General features: G+C 35.5%; 1 protein-coding gene across 4 annotated transcripts in view; it reads left to right on the top strand.

Moving 5' to 3' along the window:
* DMD (dystrophin) overlaps positions 1-24489 on the top strand; it is a 2284432-nt gene that overhangs the window by 628152 nt on the left and 1631791 nt on the right. The gene's annotated exons all lie outside the window — the stretch shown is intronic.

The following is a 24489-nucleotide window of genomic DNA, read 5'->3' as shown; positions in this document are numbered from 1 at the left end:
CTGACCACAGGCCTCCAACTCCTGACTCAAGTGATCCTTCTACCTCAGCCTTCTGAGTAACTAGAATTGCAGGTGCACAACAGCATGCTCAGGTACATTTAAAAAATTTTTTATTGTTATTTTGTAGAGACAGGGTCTTGCTTTGTTGCCGAAGTTGGTCTCAAACTCCTGGCCTGAAGTGATCCTCCTGCCTCAGCCTCCCAAAATGCTGAGTTTAGAAATGTGAACCATTGTGCCTGGCCCACATTACATTTTAACAGGGGGGATCTGATTACTGCAGTTTCCCAAAGCCAAAAATATGACTAACTCAGTTATAAATATATAACGAACTGCTAAGTATACCTCCTGGACCATGGTCATATAGAGCAGAGGCTGTGCTATTACATATCCTTTAGTTTTGCTATTATATTTAGAAAATTGTTTATTACATAGTCAATACTATGGTGAATGGTTAAGATACGTTGAATGCCCTGCTGAGACAACTTATTTTACTTTGATAGGAAAGTGAAGAGAATAACACACATATTTAATTATTAAAGAAATAACCAGAACATGTAGTTTTCTGAATTTCATAGTATAAAAAGCTCCTTATGAGACATAAATATACAAATATATACTTCTTCATCTATGATCCTCTATTAAATTTGGCATATTTCTTTTTAATAGAAACTTACAAGGGGGGAATCTCCTGAGATGATATATGAAATGTAGAAATGTTAAAGATAGATTGGGGGTGTGGTTAAGATAAGACATTGAAGCATGTAATACTCCTCTTGGAGAATCACTCAGCTTGCCATGCTACCATGAATCAGTGTTTGAAAAGAGGCAGAATATACATACATAGAAAAATCAGCCAGAATATTCATTAACATAAAATGTTTCCAAAGCTGAAGTGCCACATTAATGGTTAACTTTGTGCCACAAGATTAAATATTTGGCAATGTTAGCTTTCCTTATAATAAAATTTGCCGCAAAATATAGTTTGAGTATCCCTTATCCAAAATGCTTGGGACCAGAAGTGTTTTGGATTTTGGATATTTTCAGTTTGGAATATCTGTATTATACATATGGGTTGAGCAACCATAATCTGAAAATCTGAAATCTGAAATGATTCCATAAGGATTTCCTTTAAAAATGATGATGTTGGTACTCAAAAAATTTCAGATTTTGTAGCATTTCAGATTTCAAATTTTCGTATTAGGGATGTTCAACCTGTATTGAACTTACTTGCTGACATGTGTTGCCCGTTTGCTCTACTCTAAGCTCTGTTAAAAAAGTACCTGCTGATGACTTTGTGAATAGTTGTGCCCTAAGCACCTTTTGTAGTGCTTGGAAAATGGTAGACACTCAGTAAATATCTACTGAATGAGTGGATAGGTAAAAGTATTTCAGTTTGGCATGGCAAGATGGAAAGACTAACAGTGTTTAATTGGCTATGGCCAATGTCAGGACTTCTTCAGTTTAAGAACTGAGGAAAGAAGAAAATTAAACGATTAAGGAAAGATAAGAATAAATAATTCCAACAGGAAGTTCTCACTGAAGCCAAGAGATTTCAAAAAAAAATATAGGAAGAAGAGCAAGAAAATACTATTTTGTATGCATTATATTCACAAAGATATCTGCCTTACTGATTAATATCAATTAGTACCATAACTATCACATTTTCTCATAGGCCAAGGTGAAACGTCTGATAAGACAAGCTTTGTTGCTAACACAATTTAACTCACTTTAGAATATTAACATGACATTTATGTGGTCTACTGCTCTCTAAGCTCAAATAAACCAGCTCTGTATAAGAAGCAGCCATGGATTAAATGACTTTAGCCTGCTTTGGGGAAACTACTGCTGTTAAACCTGCTCTTGATAAACTACACAGAGTGCCTGGACTCCGTTTATGAAAAGACATTTGAATATAGACCTAACATGGTGATAATTTAAAGATATTATATTTTGCATATATTACAACATTCGGTTGTAGTTTTTTTTGAAATCTCTACTTCATTTTCTTATGCATGTAATACTGACTTGCTTCACAAAATGTTCCTCCGGTGTGTCTGGCAAGCTTCCTAACAAGAAATTTGAAAGCAGTTTTACATGAAAATCACATTTTTGTATTTTGTATTTCTAGACAAGTTTTAGTACAAGCAGTATAAGAGCATGAGTAGTCTATGTCATATGCTATTTGTCAGTCTCCAGTGAAGAGTAAACATTTAACAGCTTCAGTAACAATCCCTGCCTAACTGAGGACTGTCATTTTCTGAAAATATTGATTGATAGAGGCCTTGCCTAAAAAATATGAAATGCATGTAATTTACACACAGCTGAGAAATACAAGCCCATTATTTTTTCCTGACAAGCAGTAATGCCCTTTATAAACTATGGAGATTAAATTACAAAAAAAAATTAGTTAAAAACAAAAGTATGATCCGAGTGATCGGAGTTCTGTGTAGTACATATTCTAGTAATCTTTTACAGCGGAATAATTTGGTAAATAAGTGAATTGGAATGTACTTTAAAGGCTAATATGTAAGTGTGTGTATGTGTGTATATACATATATATGTGTGTATATATACATCATAGAAACCTTTAAGAGAAAATCATCAACAAATACTTTTAACGCATTTTTTGTTATGAGGCAATAATATGTATCCTAAATTACGAAAGTTATGTTTCCAGATGTTGTCCTAAGGAAATACTGGTTCTAAAATTGCATCATAGGAAAGTCAAGTATTTCATTATTCACTGAAGGGACCAATAATATCAATGTAAGCGGAGGCCTGATATAGAAAAATTAATTAATGTGATTATAGAGGTCTCTATAGGACTCTAGTAAATGAACTTGCAAGGTGGTCTAGCCAATTGCTTGAACATTAATCAGAATTTGGAGTTCTCTGTTATAAACTCACTGGTCTTGGGAAACCGTTTTTATACAAGTCTCAATGAATTCATCTCTATATAGTTCTTGTTCCACCTACTTTCGTATTTTTTGAGGAGCAAATGAAATACTGTGTGCGAACATAAGACACAATGTGTAATCTAAGCCGATATATCAAGCTGGGCAGATTACCTTCTCTAGTGCAGATTGGAGATATCCATGCATTCACTAACTGAATTTTTTTTTATTTTTTATTTTTTTTTATTTTTTATTTTATTTTATTTTTTTTTTTTGAGGCGGAGTCTCGCTCTATCGCCCAGGCTGGGGTACAATGGCGCAATCTCGGCTCACTGCAAGCTCCGCCTCCTGGGTTCTCGCCATTCTCCTGCCTCAGCCTCTCCGAGTAGCTGGGACTACAGGCGCCTGCCACCACGCCCGGCTAATTTTTTGTATTTTTAGTAGAGACGGAGTTTCACTGTGGTCTCGATCTCCTGACCTCGTGATCCGCCCGCCTCGGCCTCCCAAAGTGCTGGGATTACAAGCGTGAGCCACCGCGCCCGGCCACACTAACTGAATTTTTGTACCAGTTGGAAGTGTTTCTGAAGCAGATCTTTTTTTTGCTAGTCTATTATAATTATTAAAAATGATATTATGAACTAAAATTTGTCACATTAAACAAGAATCAGTATCTTTGTAGCATTCACACATTGATTTTACTTTAACCTAGAGAAACCATGACTGCCTTTAACTATTTGAAAAGTTCTTTATGAATCTACCATCTCCAAGATGAATACCCACAGCCTTTATTATTTGGCTCACTTTTGGTATCCTTTACCATCATGGTAATCATAGCTCCTACATCTAGTAAGCGTTAGGCCTAGAATTTGAATTGCCTTGATTCTCAAATTAGATCTGAATCCAACATCTTATATATTTACAATTTCTTTGAATATGTGATAAATAATTCTGAGTAATTAGCACATCCAATGTGTTTGTGTTAGAAACATTGTGTTGGACCTCATAAATATGTATAATTATCATGTCAGTCATACACAAATAATAAAAAACTTCCCACAAATAATTTATAAACCCATGCAGTACTTATAACTGCTCTTTCCAATATTAATTTCAGACTTAAAGTTGATATGTTAAATTTTATCTTACTGGTTTCAATATTATTATAGCTAAGACATCCATAGCTGAATTTTATTACGAAGAGTAAAAGCTGCTCTTTCCAGGAGAGCAAAATCTTTTATTATAGTAGCTGTGTTTTCATGCCTTTAAGATCCAAGATAATTGGCAAGGTATATTTGGTGGAAGCAGTCCAAATGAGAGTCACATGACCATCAACTAGATATAACTTTACACTGACAGAAATCCATTTTCCATCACTTTTTGGATACGGTGTTCTGCTACGTGTGTGTTTTTAAAATACTATATTTTAGTACAGGTTCAAAATTTTGTCTGTGAATTTATTATGGGAGACATTGATAAGCTACATTGTGAATATGAACTTACCTATCGAACTAATAATATGATCAATAAAGAAAATGGAGATTTGTTCATGGGTTGATTTGCTAACCCCACCGTGTCATAAATAGTTTATGGTAGTGTCATTCGCTCCATAGAATGGTAAGATTGCGTAGATTCTTTAGCTGTAATAAATTTGTAACATATATATTCGACAAAAGTATGTGAGAATGTTCAAAACATTTAGATTAATAGATATATCTATTAGAAATTGCATATATTCTAGGAGAATTTTTTTATTTTTGTGGGTACATAGTTTGTGTGTGTGTGTATATATATATATATATATAGAGAGAGAGAGAGAGAGACTACATGAGATACTTTGATAAAGGCATGCAGTAAGTAATCACATGGAGCATTTATCCTTTGTGTTATAAACAATCCAGTGATACTGAGTTATTGTAAAATGTACAGTTAAATTATTGAGTGTAGTCAACTTGATGTGCTCTCAAATACTAAGTTTTATTCTTTCTAAGGAATTTTTGTACCCATTAACCAACCCCAGCTTACCTCCACCCCCTACTACCCTTCTCAGCCTTTGAGTTGAGATCTCTGTCTCTCTTTAGCCCTAATAATATTTGCTTTATTTATCTGGGTGCTTCAGTGTTGGGTGCCTAAATATTTGCAATTGTTGTATCCTTTTGCTGAATTGACCCCTTTGTCATTATGTAATGACCTTTTTTGACTCTTTGTTTTTGTCTTGAAATTTGTTTTGTTTGAAAAAAGTACAGCCACTCCTGCTCTTTTTTGGTTTCCATTGGCATGGAATATCTTTTTCAATCCATTTATTTTCAGCCCATGTGTATCTTTATAGGTGGTCATTAAAGATGTCAAGTATTTTTTAGAATCATAGCACATATATAAACACATGCATGCATATACATATGTATACCTATGTGTACATATATATATTTGTGTATGGTTTAACATTAATATTAAAGATATAATTTAATAAGTGACTATGATACATGATGTGAGAGGGAGAGAATGCTTAAAAGTGGGATCCCTCTCTCAAGCCATACTGTCAATCTAAGTATATTGAAATTTCTAGAACAACCTTATATAGTAGAGTCTTTACCAGAAATGGAGGTACCTTTATTTTAAGTGTTATTGCAGAAATGGCCAAGAAAAAAATGTCTAGATTCTAAAGCAAGGATTAGGATCCTATAGTTTCATCTATTGTATTACACAGATACAACCAAACCGCAACAATTTTTGAGTACTATCTCTGACTAAGGTGTTATACTTGATGCTGTATTATTTATGCACTAAGATGTTAAAGTTTATTTGATGTTTACTAGAGCTTTCTGATGCCAAGAACATAACTCTGGTTTTGATAGCTCTCTTTTTTTCCATTGTTTGAAAATGCTAAAGATCATGCTAATAATTAACATATGATAAACATTTTTTAATCTCAGTAACATTGTAAATTTATAATATGATTAGATAAAGAGCTGAAAGATTATCGATGTAAGTTTATAACAGGTTAGTATTTTTAGTTCGTCATTATAAACCCACAAGAGAAGAGCTAATAAAGTTATTCAGTTGTGCTTATGTAAATCTTTTGGATCTTGAGACTTATTTAATGACTGTATGAAGATTTTAAATGCCATGGGATACGTGAGCTACATGGTTCAACTTTACAGTTGGTTCACTGTTCATTTTATGGGATGTGATATACTTCACATTGGGTTGACTTATTGTTTCAGAGTAAAATTAAATTTAGCACGTTTTCTTCCTAACTGAATTGTAAATCAATTATGTTAACAGCTCTTCTGGTTAAGGACCTAGACAAAATACATATGGTCAATAACCATTTTGTGTAAAATAAGCATATAAAGAGCAGACTTTAGTAGACTGCTCTAGATTTCCGTAGTTCCTCATAAATCAACTTTATGAAAATGATAAGAACTGAACAGAAATTTATTTGAAGCATTTGGGCCATAACAGCCTTATAAATTAGGTTAACTTCACCTATTTTATTAACCTCACTTAGTTTCAGCAAAAAAGTCTGATTTAATTTAGAGTTTATTATTACTTTTGTTTTTCAATGCACAATTCTTTATTGTATATTTATACATTCCAGTTGGACCAATTTTTTCAAAGGATTTCCTCACGAAGTAGAATTGCATCATTTAAATGTATTATATTTGACTTGTCAACTGTTGAATCTACTTGTCATCATTTTAAATACAGTAATATGTGCTCATTATTTTAGTTTTAGTTTTCATTCTTTTACTGGATGTACTTAAGGCAAGCTTGTCCAACCCACAGCCCATGGGCTACATGTGGCCCAGGACAGCTTTGAATGCAGCCCAACGTTAATCCACCAACTTTCTTAAAACATTATGAGATTTTTTTGCAGGTTTTTTTTTTAGGTGATTAGCTACTGTTGGTGTTAGTGTATTTTAGGTGTTGCCTAAGGTGATTATTCTTCAAATGGAGCCTAAGGAAGCCAAAAGATCACACACCCCTGATTTAAGGGGTACAAGATGTTACGATATACATAGACATAATGAAATGATTACTGAATTCAACCAAATTATCTTATCCATTGTCTTCCATAGTAACTTTTTTGGTATGGTAAGAATACCTAACGTCTCTTTTCTTAGCAACTGTTCAGTGTAAAATACAATATCATTAACAGTAGTCATCATACTAAGCAGTTATCTAGACTTATTAATCCAGTATAACTTCAAGTTTATGTCCTTTGACCTACTTCTCCTCATTTCTTCCAAACATTTAAAGGATAATTTATACCATTTGTTCTTAAAATCTTCTAAATAATAGAAGAGGAAATGCTTCCAAGGCCGTTTTATGACTTCAGCATCACCCTAAATACTAAAGTCAAACAGACACCACAAGAGAAGAAAATATATATGTGCCAATATCTCGGAGGAATATAGATGTAAAAATCCTCAATAAAATATTAGCCAGACAAATTAATCAACACATCGGATTATAAACCATGACCAGGTGGGATTAGCCTTAGGACGCAAGGTTCGTTTAACATACACAATCAATGCGACATACTGCGTTAACAGAAAGATTAAAAAAAACCACATGATTATCTCAATAGATGCAGAAAAAGCATTTGATGAAGCTAAACATCCTTTTATTATTATAACTTCGGAAAATAGGTATGGAAGGAAATTTCCTCAACATCAACGCTATTTATGAAAAGCCTATAGCTAATATTATGATCAACGTTGGTTGTGGGGTGGTTGTACTGAAAGCTTTTCCCCTCAGATTTCCTCCAAAGCAAGGATGCCCACTCTAACCACTTCTATTCGTCATAGTACCGAAAATACTAACAGAAGCAGTGAGACAAAATGAATGAATAAAAGGCTTCCACATCTGAAAGGAAGAAGTAAAATTATTCCTATTTGCAAATGGCATGTTCATATATGTAGAAACCATTAAAGACTCCACAAGAAAACTGTTAGAACTAATAAATGAGTTCAGTAAGAAGTGGAACACAAGATCAACATAAAATTAGTTGCATTTTTTTTTTTTTGAGACGGAGTCTCGCTCTGTCGCCCAGGCTGGAGTGCAGTGGCGCGATCTCGGCTCACTGCAAGCTCCGCCTCCCGGGTTCACGCCATTCTCCTGCCTCAGTCTCTTCTAGTAGCTGGGACTACAGTCACCCCCCACCACGCCCGGCTAATTTTTTGTATTTTTAGTAGAGACGGGGTTTCCTTGGGGTCTCGATCTCCTGACCTCGTGATCTGCCCGCCTAGGCCTCCCAAAGTGCTGGGATTACAAGCGTGAGCCACCGCGCCCGGCCATGCATTTTTTATGCAGAAGAGATCTAACCAAAAAAGAAATTTAAAAGATTCAATTTATGATAACATAGAATAAAATATTTAAGACTCAATTTAAATAAGAAAGTAAAAAATGTGTACAACCAAAACTATAAAACATTGATGAACAAATTAAAAGGTAGATATATGGGAAAATATCCCATGTTTGTAGACTGGAAGAAGTAATATTGTTAAAATTTCCATACTACCCAAAGGGATATACAGCTGTCTCTTGGTATCCACGGGACATGGGTTCCAGGATGGTAGTGGATACCAAAATCCAAAGATGCTTAAATCCCTTATACAAAATGGCATAGTATTCCCATATACCTATGCACGTCCCCCTATATACTTTAAAACATCTATCGATTACTTATTATAACACATAATATAATGTAAATGCTATGGAAATAATTGTTACATTGTATATTTTTTTCTTGTATTAATATTTTTTATTGTTGTAGTGAGTTTTTTTTGTTCTATTTTTGATTATTTCTGGTGCACAGTTGCATCCATGGAAATAGAAGCTTGACTATACAAATTTAATGCAATCCCTGTGAAAATCTAAATTGCATTTTTTCACCGAAATAAAAAAGCTTTATAAAACTTACATGAAATCACATATAATCCCAAATAGCCAAAACAATCTTGAGGAAAACAAAAGTTGGAAATACCACTCTTTGGATTTGAAATTATATCATAAAGCTACAGTATTAAAAAGAGTATTGTATTGACATAAAAACAGACAAATAAACTGATGGAACAGAACAGAGATCCCACAAATAAACCTAAGCCTATATAATCAACTAATTTTGGACAGGACCACCAAGAAGATACATGGGGAAAGGACAGTCTCTTCAATAAATGATGTTGTAAAAAATTGTACCCATGTCTTATACTGTACACAAAAGTTAAGTGAAAACGGACTAAAGACTTAAATATAAGACCAAAATCGTAAGACTCCTAGAAGAAAACAGAAAAAGCTCTTTGACATTAGCCTTTGAAATGATTTTTTGAATATCATATCAAAATTTCAGGCAAGAAAACAAAAAAATAAACTAGTGGAACTACATTAATCTAAAAAGCTTCTGCAAAGCAAAAGAAAAACATAGCTTACAGATTAGGAGTAGATATTTGCAAAACAAATACCTGATAAGGGTTTAATATCGAAAATATTTAAGAAACTTGCACAATTCAATAGCGACAAACCAAATAACCCAATTAAAAAATTGGCGAAGAACTGGAACAGTTTTTTTTTTTAAAGAAGATGTGCAAACGGCCAACAGGGAAATTAAAACGTGCTCAACATCACTATTAGGGAAATGCAAATCAAAACGATAATAAGGTATTACTTCATACCTGTTAGGATGAATATTATCAAAAAGATGAGATAACAAGTACCGGTAAAGGCAAGGAGAAAAGGGAACCCTGGCATACTGCTGGTGTCGGTGTAAATTAGAGCAGACATTATGGAAAATAGTCTGGAAGTGTTTCCTTAAAAAGTTAGAACTATTATATGACCCAACAATCCCACTCCTGGGTATAGAGCCACAGAAAATGAAATCAGAACCTTGTAGAGATAGCCTTATTCTCATGTTCATCGTGTTATGATTCATAATAGCCAAGATATGAAAATAACCTGAGTGTCCACTGACAGATAAAGAAATTGTGACACACACACACACACACACACAATACTATTCAGCCTCACCAAAGATAGTGCCATTTGTAACAGCATAGGTGAACCTGAAGGAAATTATACTAAGTGAAATAAGCAAGACACAGAAAAAAATATGCTACGTGATCTAACATCTGAAATCTGAAGAAAAACATGTAAGTTGAATATATAGACAGTAAAATGATGATTACCAGGAGTAGTGAGGGTGAGGAAATAAGTCAACTTGTACATGGAAACTTGCAGTTATGTGGGATTAATAAATTTAGAGTTTCGATATACAGCTAACCCTTGTTTAAAAAAATTACAAATAGCAGATAATGGGGTAAAATGTAATGTTTTGATACATGTTTACATTATGAGAAAGATTTGATTCAGCTAAAATGTCTATCACCTCAGCTACTTAACCCTTTCTAATTTTTATCTAAAATATGTCAGATCTTGAGATGTATAACCAGATTTTAACATCATTTTTAATGTAGAATTGACAGTTGTAAAAATGATTTTCTCAATTTGTTTATTCAGCACGCATTGACCATGATAATAAATTTAGGACCTATTTAAGTAGTTTCTAAAAAGGCATTAAAAAAATCCCCATGGGGGCAAACAATGTGAATCGAATAACATTTCTAAATGAATGAAATTTGCTCATTTGGATGTGAGCTAAGTAAAAAATGATTGTAAAAGAAAATGTAAGTAATAGAAGTTATCTAAGACGAGCAATGAGATGTGTTCCATCTGTGACCAATTTTGGTCAATTTTTTTTCACAGGCATTTAATGGGTGCAAATTGAGCCAGTCTTGGTATTAGACCGTGAAAATGCATTGTCTTCTAGGAGTTCATATTGTTTCCCCTCCCATTCTGAAAAACATTAGAAAAGGTAACAACAATAAAGAATTTTGGTAGACAAAACTCTTTTGTAAGGTATGGTTTGACTCATACAATAGGTGTTATGACTGTTGAGTGGCTCTGTCAGATAGAAACAGTCAAAGAAATGCTAGTAATGTTGTCTTGTTTGCTTTACTTGTAAGTACCTTGTGTATTTTATTTACTTAATATGTTTAATTTAATATTAAAACGTGTGTGTGTGTGTATATATATATATGAATGAATGAATTCTAATGGATCAGGTTATATAGTATGTGTGTGCACATATAAGCTAGGATGACAACGTATTATATGATAGAATCTACCTGGTGATAAACGTTCAGAGGTTGGAAAAGGGCATTGTGTACCGAGCTCTCGAGATGTTCAGGGAAATAACTGCACACCAAGCATCTGGATATTGACTGACTGATAACAGTAAATGTACACTTATTTAGCTAAATAAATGAAAAAAAAAGTACCAGGCATTCCAAGCAGTGAAAATAGCTTAAATAAGAACACAAAAGTAAGTCTACATTTAATATGCTCAAAGCATCATTTGCATCTGTACAAAATCCAAAATAATTCCACCAGAATAAAATTTGATTATTCCATTATTTTACTTTAGTATCTGGAGGGAAATGCATATTAACATAATCAGTTTAAACTTTGCAGTACTAAGGTTTCTCTTTTCTCTTATTTAATACAGTGACCTAAAGTTATAGAATTATTTGCCTCTGATTTCTTGGCAACATATGTATACTTTACTGAAAATTTCATCTACTTAATTCTTCATCACCCTCCACTCACACAGAGAAACAAATTGATAATGAGATATTGAAAAGGAATATGAAAGCTCAGTGCTAATTTTTATTTGGTTCATGTAAACCTCTAGAAGCTTAGCTCCATTAAGATTATCTGAACCTTTGTAAAACTTTCTAATTCAAACTATTTTCTTTTCTCACACATGTCCCAACCAATCTTAGATTAATTATTATTTTCAATTCATCAGATTATGTGGATGCAACGGTTGATCAGTTGAGATATACTTTGAGGAACACTGCTATGATAATCATGACAGAATGCGTGGGTGATTCATACTATTTCCAACTATGTCCAGTTATGTTTAGTGTTTGTGAATCACCTTTTTGTCTACCTTCTCTAGTTGAGTAACTGTATATGTAGGTAATTGAATCAGACTATTATGCTACCAAGAATATAGCCTCTTCCCCGATATAAAGAGGCACCAATTACAGATTATTTATATAATGAAGTGTTTTAAATATGGAAGGTTATTAACTATTCACACTTGAGTCTACATTGGAATAAAAAGTTTGAGCTGGCAAAATTATTTTCTAAAGGTGTACTTCCATCCATATTTGCCATATATTTTAAAGAGAAATAAGGAAAATCTTTTAAAGTGATGAAATTCAGGGCTTTCACTTAATTGATGTTTTTATGTGACATATTTATATTAATAATAAAAAAGTGCAAAATGAACAGGTAATATTTAATGTTTGTTCTTCCTTTCCTTAGGAAACCAGAACTAGTCAGTCCTATCAGTAAAAGCAAAAATAATATATCCAGTGATATTTGCTTAAATACATTACCAAGTCCTGAGAATGGTTCTTACTAATCTGGGAATAAAACAAAATGTCCTTAACTTATATGTGTATTAGTCCGTTCTCACATTGCTATAAACAACTACCTGTGACTGGGTAATTTATAAAGAAAAGAGGTTTAATTGACTTCTAGTTCCACAGGCTGTATGGGAAGCATGGCTGGGGGAGGTCTCAGGAAATCATTGTGGAAGGTGAAGGGGAAGCAGGCACGGCTTACATGGCCAGAGAAGGAGGAAGAGAGAGCAGGCTGAGATGCTACATGCTTTCAAACAACCAGATATCATGAGAACTTACTATCATTGGAAGAGTAAGAGGGAAATCTGCCCCCATGATTCAGTCACTTCCCACCAGGCCCCTCATTCAATATTGGGGATCACAATTCAACATGAGATTTTGGCAGGGACACAGTGCCGAACTATCATTCTGCCCCAACCCCTCCCAAATCTCATATTGTTCTCACATTTCAAAATACAATCATGCTTTTCCAACAGTTCCCCAAAGTCTTAACTCATTCCAGCATTAGCTCAAAAGTCCACAGTCCAAAGTCTTATCTGAGACAAGGCAAGTCCCTTCAACCTATGAGCCTGTAAAATCAAAATGAGTTAGTTACTTCCAAGATACAAGGAGGGTACAGGCATTGGCTCAATACTTTTGTTCCAAAAGAGTTACATCGGTCAGAAGAAAGGGGTTACAGGCCCCATGCAAGTCCAAAACCCAGTAGGGTAGTCATTAAATCTTAAAGCTCCAAAATAATTTCCTTTGACTCCATATTTCACATCCAAGCCACGTTGATGCAAGGAACAGGCTCCCAAGGCCTTGGGCATCTCCCTCCCTGTGGCTCGGCAGGGTGTACTGCACCCTCAGTTGTTTTCATGGGCTGGCATTGAGTGTCTGGGGCTTTTCCGGGTGTATGGTGCTGTTACTGGATAGACCATTATAAGCTCTGGAGGACAGTGGCCGTCTTCTCAAAGCTCAAGTAGGCAGTGCCCCAGTGGGGACTCTGTTTGAGAGCTCTAACCCCACATTTCCCTTCTGCACTGCCCTAGTAGAGGTTCTCTATTCGGGCTCCCCTGCTGCAGCAGACTTCTACCTGGATATGCAGGCGTTTCCACACATTCTCTGAAATGTAGGTGGATGCTCTCAAGCCTCTACTGTCACACTCTGCACAGTTGCAGGATTAACACCACATGGAAGCCACCAATGTTTATGGCTTGCACCCTCTGAAGCAACAGCCCAAGACGTATGTGGGCCTTTTTAGCCACAGATGGACCTGGATTGTTTGGGACATTGGGAGCAGTGTCTTGAGGTTGTGCAGAGCAGTGAGGCCCTAGGCACGGCCTGCAAAATCATTTTTCCTTCCTAGACCTCCAGACCTGTGATAGGTGGGGCTGCTGCAAAGGGTTCTGAAATGCCTTTGGGCGTTTTTCCTTTTGTCTTGGTTATTAACATTGAGTTCCTTTTTACTTACGCAAGTTTCTGTAGACAGCTTGAATTTCTCCCACCACCCCGAGAAAATAGGCTTTTATTTTCTACCACATGGTCAGGCTGCAAATTTTCTAAACTTTTATGCTCTGCTTCCCTTTTAAATATAAGTTCCAGTTTCAGATAATCTCTTTGCTCATACATATGACCATATACTGTTAGAAGAAGCCAGGTCACATCTTAAATGTTTTGCTGGTTAGAAATTTGTTCTACCATATACCCTAAATCATCAGTCTCATGTTAAAAGTTCCACACATACCTAGAGCAGGGGCACAATGCTGCCAATCTCTTTTTGTGAAAGCATTGCAAGAGTGACCTTTATTGCAGTTCCTAATAAGTTCCTCATCTTAATCTGAGATCGCCTCAGCCTGGACCTCATTGTCCATATCAATATCAGCATTTTGGTCAAAGCAGTTCAAGTCTCTAGGAAGTTCCAAACTTTCTCTCATCTCCCTGTCTTCGGAGCCCTCCACACTGTTCCAACCTCTGCCTCTTACTCTCTTCCAAAGTTAGTTCCACATTTTCATGTATCTTTGTAGCAGTGCCCTACCTCTCCATACCAATTTTCTGTGTTAGTCCATTCCCTTATTGCTGTGAACTACCTGAGATTGAGTAATTTGTAAAGATAAGAGGTTTACTTAACTTAAAGTTCTTCAGGCTGTACAGGAAGTATGGCTTGGGATACCTCAGGAAATTTCCACCTTCTGGCGGAAGGCAAAGGGGGAAGCAGGCACATCTTATACCTTACATGGCCAGAGAAGGAGGAGAAGGCAGGGGGCAGTACTACACACTTTTAAACAACGAGATCTCATGAGAACTCACTATCATGAGAACAGCAGTGGGAAATTCACCCTCATGATCGTATCATCTCCCACCAGGCCCCTCCTCCAACACTGGGGAATACAACTCAACATGAGATTTCGGCAAGGAAACAAATCCAAATCGTATCAATATGCCAGAAGGACACTTACTTAAACAATAAATGTGACAAGAATATTCCTCCTCTGTATTGTCACTGTTTAGTATTTTTCTGGAGAACCTAGCCAATATATGACGAGAGAAAGTTACATGAGATATATATTGGAAAGCACAAGATAAATTATTTGAAAATAATATGATTTTCTGAGTATGTAAAATGATCTCAAAATTAGGAAATGTTGAGTGGTAATAAAATGATATTCAGCATATTTACAATTTTTTTTTCAGTTTCCACAAACAAATGAGATCATGCAATAGTTTTCTTTTTGTGTCTTGTTTATTTTACTTAGCCTAATGTTCTTTGGATCCATGTGTCCTCTGGCAAATAACAAGGTCTCCTTTTTTTGTGTTTGTTTTGAGATGAAGTCTCACTCTGCCATATAAGCTGGAGTGCAGTGGCTCACTGCAACCTCCACCTCCCCGGTTCAAGTGATTCTGCTACCTCAGCCTCCCAAGTAACTGGGATTTACAGGCGCCCACCACCACGCCCAGCTAATTTTTGCATTTTTAGTACAGATGGGTTTTCACCATGTTGGCGAGAGTCGCAAACTCCTGACCTCAGGTGATCTGCCTATCTGCCTGCCATGGCCTCCCTAAGTCCCTAAGTGCTAGGATTACAGGCATAAGCCACTACGTGTGGTCAAAATCTCCTTTTTCTTTTTTTTTTTTTTGATAGAATCTCTGTCACCAGGCTGGTGTGCAGTTGCACAATCTCGGCTCACTGCAACCTCCACCTCCTGGGTTTAAGAGATTGTCCTGCCTCAGCCTCCTGAATAGCTCGGACTACAGGCGCACACCACCAAGCCAAACTAATTTTTGTACTTTTAGTAGTGATGGGCTTTTACCATGTTGGCCAGAATGGTCTCAATCTCTTGACCTTGTGATCCTCCTGCCTTGGCCTCCCAAAGTGCTGGGATTACAGGCGTGAGCCACCACACCTGGCCCAAGATCTCCTTTTTAAAGGCCAAGTAATATTCCATTGGGTACAAGTATATAGAGAGAATAAAACAGTGGTTACTAGGTTTGGGGTCGAAGGAGGAAATGGGGAGATGTAGGTCAAAGTCTATAAAGTAACAAATATGTGGGATAAACAAGTTGAAAGATCTAATAAAAAACATGAGGATTATAGTTAATAGAGTGTTGTATTCAGAATTTTTAATAAATGAGTATATTATAGCTTTTCTTGGCCAGAGGATGGGGGAGTGATTATGTGAGATGATGGATATGTTAATTTGTTTCATGATGGTTTCATTACGGTAACAATTTACATATGTATTTTCTAGCATCATGTCTATACCTTAAAACACACAATAAAATTATTTTTAAAAAAGAGAAGTTCCAAAATCTATATAGTTTTCTTAGAAGTAAACCACACAAGAAAGTATAAACTTTTTTTTATATGAAGTTTAAAGTTGTATATAAGTACATAAATAAAGATATGAGGAAGTCACATATGATGAAAGTGCTAGTTCTCCCTAAGTTACTTTGTACATTAAAAGTAACTTCAGTCACACTTGCATGTTCACTGGAGCACTATGCATAATAGCAAAATCGTGGAATCAAATTGTGTCCATGCGTAGATAAAGATAATGCGGTATGTATATACCATGGAATACTACTGAGCCACAAAAGAATAAAATTATGTCTTTTGCAGCAACATGGATGAAACTGGAGGCTATCATCCTAAGTGAAATAAGTCAGAAACAAAATCAAATAATGTATTTTCTATACGTGGTAACTAAACAATGGGTACACATGGACATACAGAATTGAATACCCAACATTGGAGACTCCAAAAGATGGGAGGGTGGGAAGGGGGTGAGAGATGAAAAATTACCTGTTAGGTACAATGTAGACTATTTGTGTGATGGGTACACTAAAAGCCCAGACTGCATCACTATACAATATATCCGTGTAACAAAATTGCACTTGTACCCGTTAAATCTAAAGTTCCTGAAGGTACTTCAGTCAAGATCTAGATGGTCCCTGACTTAAGATGGTTTGACTAATGATTTTTCGACTTTATGATGGTGTGAAAGCAGTGTGCATTCAGTAGAAACCGTATTTTGAGTACCCATTTAATCATGCCGTTTTTCACCGTCACTACTGTGCACAGTGCATTACACGACATACTCAGTACTTTAGTTTTTATAGAATAGGGTTTGTGTTAGATGGTTTTGCCAAACTATAGGCTAATGTAAGTGTTCTGAGCATGTTTAAGGAATGCTAGGCTAAGCTATAATACTTGACAGGTTCAGTGTATTAAATGCAATTTTGACTCACTATATTTTCAATGGACAATGGGTTTATTGGAATGTAACCTTGTGATTTTAGTCGAGGAGCATGTGTACACTTATACACTCACATGCCCACATGCATATGGATGTATGCGACTCTGTGTATCTGTATCTGTATTATTTTAGAGGATATAACAGAACCCTAGCAATAAATAGAATTTACCTCAGATGGTAAAATGAAGATAATTTTATTTTAAAAGTTACAGAAGTATATATTAACAAATAGGTGACAAATAATCTAGAGAGGAGCAATAGTAGGAAGTATTTACTATTCCTACTATTCCTACTATGTAGTAGCTGAAAGGAAAGGGGGAACGGAGTTGAGTGAAAGCTACACCAATGGAGGGAATATAGTTGTTGGTAGGACTCAGATACTACATTATGCAGCTCTGAAGCAGGGAAATGATAGAGAAATTTCCCCAGGTTTCTCTTTTCCTTATCTTTCAATCTCTAGCTGGTATTTCCCACTGGCTTAATGCAACTGGAATATAGCTAGCTAATGATCACAGGCGATGCGGTGTGAAAGGGTAAGCCACTTAGAGAATAAGCAGAGAAGAAAGGGTGTTTATGTTCAGGGTGAGCACACTGAACATAAATCACATGAATGGGAAGAGAGATTCAGTTTTCTAGATAATTCTAAAATTTGCTTAAATGTAAATGCGTGAGTATAGTTAAGAAATTATTTTTAAATAGGTGGCTTGCTTTAGTAGATTTTATAACATACTTAACAAAGTATGACATGATAGAGAAATAGTTTAATGGTGTGGAATAGATATTTTGACAACATTCCCTTTTATTTCGGTAAATTTAGTATACAATTAGGGTGACATTTCATATCTCTAGGGACAGAATAGGTTAGCTAATAAAGCCTTCAACTGTGGAAACCCAAGGCACAACAAATACTAAGAGAACTTTCAGAGAATGATTTAATGTGAATAAACATTTAAGTACTTTATTAACATGTAGAAGAATATTACAATAATATTAAGGTGATATAAAACCCAGAGATTGTAAAATACTGACATATTTGCCAACACAAAATTAAGATATTTTCCATGGTGAAAGACCATTAAACAGTAATAAAACCTATGATGGACTCCAGAATTGATACTATTAATATAAAATTAATAACCTCAGTATGATAACACTCCTACAATGAATATACAAAATACAGTATTTTAAAAGTGGCTACATATTATGTTCAGGACATTCACTTGGGAAAATTAGAAATAGCCCATCAAAATAAAATTAAACTTAACTAATAAATGCACAGTACAAATATCTTATTATGAGGGTTCGTGTAAATAGGCCCCGTGTTTCTTTTGGTGGAAACACAACTTGTAATACTTTAATCAGACATTTTAGTATTATCTTTCAAAATAGGGAATTTTACATATATTTGATCCTGAGGTTTCACATTTAAGAATTAGATATATAATAATACTCATACATATCTATGACAAATGTGTAAGGATGTTCATTGCAGCATTTTTTACAGTAGCTCCAGTATTTTTCATCCTATGGACTGTTAGGCAGATGTATCTCTACCATTGGACTATAGGCACCATAAAATCAGGGTCTAGGTTTGTGTTTTTATTTTTGCTCACTATTACAACTGCAGTGTCTAGCATAATCCTCGACTTATGGCAAGTGTCCAATAAATAGTTACAGAATAAATAATTGGATAAATGACTGCATGCATTACTGAAATTAATTTTGAAGTTCACATTGTATGTATACATGTGTATACACATTATAACTCGAAATTTGCTGAAAACATACTTTTTGCCAGGCATTGCTCTAAATGCCTTACTTGGACTTAACTTCTTTGAAAAGCTTTTGCCTCATTTTACCAATGAGGGTATGAAGAAATGAAGAAATTAAGTTTCTTATCCAAATGTATAAAACCAGTGAGTGGTAGAGCTAAATTTTGAATCTTTACTAATTGAACACATCTTGTGAAAGTATATAAGAAAGTAGATGCATAGATAGTGTATACGTTGAATCTCATTAGACAGGCAGATGAGTATGATAAATGGATAGCTAAAAGAATGGCTGAATGGATAGTTGCATGGATGTATTGATGACACAGCATCTGGTGACAAGTATTACTTCTAGCTAACGGGACTGGTGGTTTAGAGATATGGGATACTTTCACTGTTAACTTTATATGCGTCTGTACTATTTTAATCTTCCACTACAATAAGCATTTTTAAAAGTGAGATAAAATGTTTAAAAGTGAGAGATTAAATCCAGACTTACAGAATTAAAATATCAAAGACAACTAACGATGAACTCTTGGGGCCAAAACCATCAATGGGATGTGTTTTCTCTGAGGGAAAGCTTTCCTAATCAAGGGGCATGTTCCCATTAAGATAATAGTGGAAATGACCCATCTGATCAATCCAAGATCGGAGCCCATATAGGGACTGGAGCTATGAAAAGGAGTCAGGCTCCATAGGATATAGTAATTGAGATAGTTATACCAAGCCCCTGGGTTTCCAGTCATCAGGAAAGACTGGCCCCTGGTAGTAGAGCTCTACCTGAGGGAGAGGTATTTGAGAGAGGCCGAAATTTCAGAGTGAAGAAGAACTGGAAGCTATACCAAGAAACTGGGTTATGTGGTCTTTAGCATATCAGTTTTAACCCTCATCCAGACACTGAGAAAAGGAAAGAAGAAATTTTAAAATTGCAAATAGATAAAAGGAACATTCAGTAATTAAAATAGTAGTAAGATTCTATTCAAAGCCTTTCCTTTTCTCTATTTAGTCTTTGAAGTTACTAATATCGAGTCAAAGGGAGTTGCTTTCAAACTGTGTAATGTTTACACGCATATTATGGTTATATATTAATGATCATATTGTTTATAAATGTGTGTGTACCATCGTAGGTTTTTGTTGCTTTTTTTTTTTTTTTTTTTTCGAGACGGAGTCTCGCTCTGTCGCCCAGGCTGGAGTGCAGTGGCGCAATCTCCGCTCCCTGCAAGCTCCTCCTCCCGGGCTCACGCCATTCTCCTGCCTCAGCCTCCGGAGTAGCTGGGACTACAGGCGCCCGCCACCACGCCCGGTTAATTTTTTGTATTTTTAGTGGAGACGGGGTTTCACCGTGTTAGCCAGGATGGTCTCCATCTCCTGACCTCGTGATCCACCCCCCTCGGCCTCCCAAAGTGCTGGGATTACAGGCGTGAGCCACCGTGCCCGGCCGGTTTTTGTTTCTTTATTGAATCCCTTTCTCATATATCTGAGCTCAAAAAGCATTTTTTACAATTATAATTATTTAGTAGAATCCTACCCACCACTGACTCATAGTTTTAGTGAGATGACAAGGAATTCACACACTTGAATCTTTCAAGCCTCCAGGTATGCAGACACTTTGCACCAAATTTTTGGAAGCTATGCTTCCAAAGTTCTAAGGAGTCTGCTTTTCCTATCCTGAGTCTGAGAGCACTTCAGTACATTTTTTTTTTCCTGTAGATATCAGTCAATATTATTTTTGAAAATATGTTTTTATAAAGCACGGTGCTATTTTGTAGTGTATATGGCAAAGTTTAGAACAATGAATAAAACATTAGTTTTCCCGTGTCTTGAGTATTAGCTTGAGTATTTTCAATTTGAATTTAAAATGTGCTAACTTTGTCATCATCACTCATAGGTTTCTTGATTAACCTCCTAATGCTCTCTTATTTAGAAATTAATGCTTCTTTCCGTATCACTTAAAAAATAATCTGATAGTTTCTAGAGCATGAGATGTTCTTCAAATGAAGTCTTATTTTTGGGAATGTGATCAATAAGAAAAGCTTTTCCCAATACAGTAGGAAGCTGAGGTGCATTATGCTTTACTTTATCCAAGGTCACAAAATGAAAGAACTGGGAGGCAAACCAAGGAGTCTATTTTTTTTTCCCACTTTAATCAGACTGTCACTTATTGGTTGTATGACCTTGGTCTGTATTCATAACTCACAAGAGAGTGGTGAAGTTTAAATGAAAAAATCATAATAAAAGTTCTTGTATATAATTGATGCTTGATAAAAACTAATTCTATACCAAACTGAATCTCTTTTGCATAATTTTGTAGGGAGAAAAATACAACCTGCTCCTGTTTCTTGCTATGTGCTTTCTGCCCCTTCGAGTAGTGCTGAATTTTCAACATGTGTCTTACTCTACATTCAGGGGGTGTAGACCATGAGAAGGAACCTTTATTCCCAAAAGGTTATCTCTTCATTCATTTACTGATTTAACAAATATTGGGAACCTACTTCTTCTCAGTCATTGGCAAAACAATCTAAAGGAAGTTCCTGCCCTTGTGGTTTTTATATTCTTATATAAATAATAAATACAATAATGACAGTTTGTGACAAGCAATGTAAAGGAAATCAATGTAAAATAAAGGGCAAGGGGCTGGGCTTCTTAAAATAGGATAGGAAATGCATCTCTGAAGAGCTGCTATATGAGTTAGGACCTAATGGGTGAGAATGAATAAAAAATGCAAAAAGAGAAAATATTTTAGGTAGAAGAGCAGCAAGTGTGAAGATCAAGAGTTGTAAAATGGCCTTTGGTATTTGAGATGCAAAAACAAAACAAGACCAATGTGTGAAAGAGAAAGAGGGATGACATTAGAGTGCTTTTAGCTAAGTGTGAAGGATTGGGTCATGCTGTACTTTACAGGGCATGGAAGGCAGTATCTTTTAACACATACATCAAATTCTATTCAATATTCAAAAAATATACTTTAGTACATACATTTTAATGAAAATCAATCTCTGCTATGTTTTATGCATTCTTAACATCATTGATTACATTCTCTTTTATAAAAGTTATCCCTTATCATCATCATCATTTGTGTTACATGGTTTTGGATGCTTATTCTTTTTGACTTGTACCTTTCTCCGTCAATGCTTCACATTTGATTATCTTCACTTCTTTAATTTCTAAATTGCATTTTTTTCACATTGGAAATTATGTGTCATCCTTGCATATTATTGTATTTGTAGTTGGGAGGTCCTAATTAAAATGGTGGAAGCCAGAAACTCCAAACTCAAATGAAATTTCATAAGTACTGTCAAAAGTAAAATGTATCTCTGTAATTTGAAAATGGGTTAAAGTTTGCTACTTCTTTATTGTGTGTGTTTCATCAGCATGCCTCCATTAGTGCTTAGAAGATACACAAATGCATGATGTTTGTCCACTGGTTTCAGTTTTCAGTTAGAATACTACTGAAAACTTTGGATTAGTTCAGGAAAACTTAATTTGCCATCAATTATCTTGTCAATTGTTGAAGTTTATGTGTGACGGTGTTTTGCTCAACACTGAACCCCTTATTCTGATGTTGCATATGACATATGATATTACCATGACACCAGACCACATAAATGTTTTGTGCTGAGAGGGTCACATCAGTGTTGTATGCCATCTGGTTTGTCCAATGGTTCACTGGTTTCTTCCCTAGGAATTAGGAAATGGAGCCATTCTAATTATAAAAAGTGATTAAATCCCTGGTGAATTGGCGTCATGTCTGACACATGGTAGGCATTCCACAAATACTTAATGAAGGCATGAATGCAAGCAAAGCCATAAATTACAATTATCTGCCAATTGGAAGCAAATCATGAAAAATAATAGATCATAGATATTGAGCATTTACTTCGCATTCATTTTCTCTGTTAGCATCATCCCTAATTATTGGTAAGACACTAATATGACTCATTTTATAGATAAAAACTGGGACAAAGGGAAATTAGTGAATTTTACCACAATCCCTTACCTATTAGTGGTAGGGTCATGATTTGATCAAGGTATTTTTGCCTCAACAGGCTAAGCTCTTTTATATGTATTGGGTCCATTTTACCATATTTGTTTCAAGAAAAATCTGATCATTTTGTACAATGTCTGCGTTAAGCTAGTCATCATTGAGTAATTTGCCCCAGGACTGCCCTTATACCATCAGGCATATTTTCAAATCCCAAAATATACCAGAAAGAATAATAACCAATTAAATTTGTGTTTCATGAAATAAAGATCTTTATTCCGGCTTCATTGTGTATCAAATATAATTTTTAACACTGTAAACAATTAAGGTTCACAAGTAGACTATTTTATGTTAGCGAGGAAGATAACGGGTGGAGTTAATTCTGAAACTGACTATACTTTTTCTAGCAGCCTAGGAAAGAAAAAGTCAATTTGATTAGGTCAAGAGCAAAGCACGAAAACTGCAGGTGACAGTCACGGAAGCAGAGTTAAATGTCACTGAGTCAAAATACTTTCATCTCAAATGCAAACCCTAATAGTTCTTCCCACAACATGCAGGTGGAGAGAATTGTAAGAAAGTACAAATGTTTTTCTATCTGTAGTCTCCCACGCTGACTGAGTAGCTTCCGTTTGTTAGGTCAAGTTAGTGTCTGTTCTCCTGGTTTTAGAAGTTACATACCAAATATTTCTTCTAAGGATTTAGATAGTTAAGGATGTATTTTTTAAATAAAATATATTTCAACATATATAAACTTAGGACAATTTTGACAAAAGTGACAATTTTGAAAATTTCCTGCATTTGGAAATTGAAAATTTAAAGATAGAACTTATCCTGTTGATTAGGGCACATGGCAGAAATTTGATTTTTGAAAAACTTTTCAACTGAAAGACATCTTATTTAAAACTTCTAAAATCAGGATTGTTTGCGAATTTTCATTTAACTGACTTTTTCCCACCAGCTACTGTGCATTTGTTCTGAGGCACTCTCAGGATGTTTGGTATTAACCCTGCAGAGCTTCCATTCTGATTTAATTTCCAAAAACTATCCCAGTGAAGAGTGCTTTTTCGGAAGGCAATTCAATGATGCAGGGATACAGTGGCAAGTGGTAAACTGAGAATTTTGAAATTATTTATTCGTAACTTCCTTTCCCGTTAGAGTCATTTTTTTCATGAGAGCATATCTCTGGGATCATTTATTTACCATTGTATTATGAAAGTCTAAAATATAGCCTGGCACAAAGTAGTAAATCATTAAATGTTTGTGGAGTATATTTTTCTGTGTCTCATATTTTCAATATAGATTTTTTTCCCCCTCTGAGACGGAGTCTTGCTCTGTTGCCCAGGCTGGAGTGCAGTGGTGCGATCTCTGTTCACCGTCATCTCTGCCTCTCGGGTTCAAGCAATTCTCCTGCCTCAGCCTCCCAAGTAGCTGGGATTACAGGCATGCACCACCATACCCGGCTGAATTTTGTATTTTCAATAGAGACGGAGTTTCACCCTCTTGGCCGGGCTGGTCTCTGAACTCCTGACCTCAGGTGATCCGCCCACCTCAGCCTGCCAAAGTGCTGGGATTACAGGCATGAGCCACCCTGCCCAGCCATAGTTTTTACAATCACTG

Source organism: Symphalangus syndactylus, chromosome X (assembly GCF_028878055.3).
Source record: "Symphalangus syndactylus isolate Jambi chromosome X, NHGRI_mSymSyn1-v2.1_pri, whole genome shotgun sequence".
NCBI classification, from domain to species: domain Eukaryota; kingdom Metazoa; phylum Chordata; class Mammalia; order Primates; family Hylobatidae; genus Symphalangus; species Symphalangus syndactylus.
Note: the sequence above shows the minus strand (reverse complement) of the source record. Positions and strands in the feature narration are given on the sequence as shown.